Genomic DNA, 2,115 nt, shown 5'->3' with positions numbered 1-2,115 from the left:
CTCCCCGTCGGGGAATTGAACCCCGGTCTCCCGCGTGACAGGCGGGGATACTGACCACTATACTAACGAGGAACAGCTGCACCTGGTCTCGCTGAGCCGCTCCTCATGTGGCTGAAAACCCGCCTGTCCATCCTCATATGCTATGAATTTGTGCCATTTATCAACTCCTTCACACCAACACAGGGGCCCACAGGCTCAATAAACACACACACACTCCCTCACACAATACACACACAAACACACTCCTGCCTCACAAGATCCTTCTCACCTCCTAGCAGACACTCTCAGCAGCGCTCTCAGCAGCATCACCTGATGCCAGAGTCACAGCAACCAGCTCCCACGGCTGCTTCTGACGGCCCCGGCCTGGATCTTCAGCCCAGGGGCCCCTGGCTCTCTCTGATGCTGGAGGATTGCAGCGGGGGCTGCACACAGGGAGTGGGGAGGGAGACGCTCCCTCCCACCCGCCCACCCGCCCGCCTGCGCCAAAGGAGAAAGCTGGCTTGTAAAGGAGAAGAGAGGAGGCAGGAAAAGCCCAGGTGTGCGAGTGTCTGAGAAAGAGGCGCTTTGAATTGTGAAGCAGAGGAAAAAAGTGAAGACTTTGCAAAATTCCTTCGAGCCGGATTTGAACCAGCGACCTAAGGATGTCAGCTTCCCCACTACAGTCCTCCGCTCTACCAACTGAGCTATCGAAGGCTCGGTGATGTAGGGATGACAAGGCGCTATATGGCATGAGGTGTGAGCAGCGTGCCCAGCCGCCTAGGCAGCACTCTGTCTCTAAACAGCAGCTCAAGGCCTTCATAAAGCGCCAAACCCTACAATGGAGACTTTCCTTCCCTGCACAAAGCCAGCAAAGGAAAACAAACAGGCCACCTGCCTTTCTCAATGCTTCTTTCAAATGCTAAGACATCACTTTGCGCACCTTAGAGCAACCTGTCCAGACACACTTACAAACTACCTTAGAAACGCCTCTCAAGGGCGACTATGACTGGCGCCCCAGACCAACCACCTCCCTTCTCTCCAGCCCCTAGCTAGAAGAATAGGAGACCTCACCCGGAGGATACAGACTCCAGAGTGACGGGCTAGAGACGCCCTTTGGGAGACATGACGGCACCAGGGCCGGACTGGCCATACGGGTAAAGAGAGAGCCCCCGCTGGACAGAGAGACTGAGGGACTCCGCCCATCCTGCGTAAATCCGGGCTTGGTGAGCAGTATCCCGCCCGCCCGTGTTGCTCTCCCCCTCCAATGCTGCTCTTCCCCATCTCCCTATCTGGCTTCACGTTAATACTATAAGCCCCCACCTCCTCTTTGCTTCCTTCCACCCAACCAGCAGATATCCATCAAACTAGGTGGGTCGCAGAATACTGGCATTCTGACAATTGGCTCGAGCCTGTCAACAATTTGGCAAGCTGCCATCTCCGAAGCTATAGTGTAGCAAGCTCCAGAAGCGAATCTCTCCCTTTCAATGTTGTCTTGAAACTGGATTCTTCATAGAGCTGGAGACCCCTAGAAACAGGCCTCCTGGATTTGCCAGTGCTTCTTCCAAGCGGTAACCCATCCTTTGTGAAGAACAAGCTTTGATGACCAGCATTCAGTTTTCTATCAGTGTTTTGTCTGTGTGCCTGAAAGGTGACGTTGTTATTAGCAGGTGGCAGGTCAAGTAAAGAAGAAATGTATGTAATAAAAGATTTGCGATGTAGAACCTTAAAAAATGTGTTTAGATAGGATGAAAAAAAACTAGAAGTATACCGTGGGGAGAAAAAAAGAGTCCCTTCCCTGACCGGGAATCGAACCCGGGCCACGGCGGTGAGAGCGCCGAATCCTAACCACTAGACCACCAGGGAGCACTGGGTGCTCTGGAGCAGCACCTGCTCCAAGACATACCACCAGGGTGAGGCCGCCTGTGCTGCTGTCACAGGGTTTTGTGCATCAACTAAAGTAAGCAGGAAAACACACACACATCAACCTAACACTGGCAAGCTAGTCTTTACTACACTTTGGAAAACATCATGGGACACACAAAAAAAACACTGCTTTCAGGCACACCCCCAACAAAGCAATCTACTGAACGTTAAATAGACTCAGATCTCGGGACAGTTTCCATCCCTGGAAGACGC

General features: G+C 52.7%; 2 non-coding genes across 2 annotated transcripts; both read right to left on the bottom strand.

Annotated features, from left to right (window-relative positions):
* TRNAD-GUC (transfer RNA aspartic acid (anticodon GUC)) lies at nt 1-72 on the bottom strand. Its single transcript has one exon. It is a non-coding gene; the product is annotated as a tRNA-Asp (tRNA).
* A 1,698-nt stretch (nt 73-1,770) lies between these two features.
* Nucleotides 1,771-1,842, bottom strand: TRNAE-CUC (transfer RNA glutamic acid (anticodon CUC)). Its single transcript has one exon. It is a non-coding gene; the product is annotated as a tRNA-Glu (tRNA).
* Nucleotides 1,843-2,115: the final 273 nt, after the last annotated feature.

This window comes from Triturus cristatus, chromosome 4_1 (genome assembly GCF_964204655.1).
Source record: "Triturus cristatus chromosome 4_1, aTriCri1.1, whole genome shotgun sequence".
Classification (NCBI taxonomy): Eukaryota; Metazoa; Chordata; class Amphibia; order Caudata; family Salamandridae; genus Triturus; species Triturus cristatus.
The sequence above is the reverse complement of the archived record's forward strand: the minus strand, read 5'-3'. Positions and strand labels throughout refer to the sequence as shown.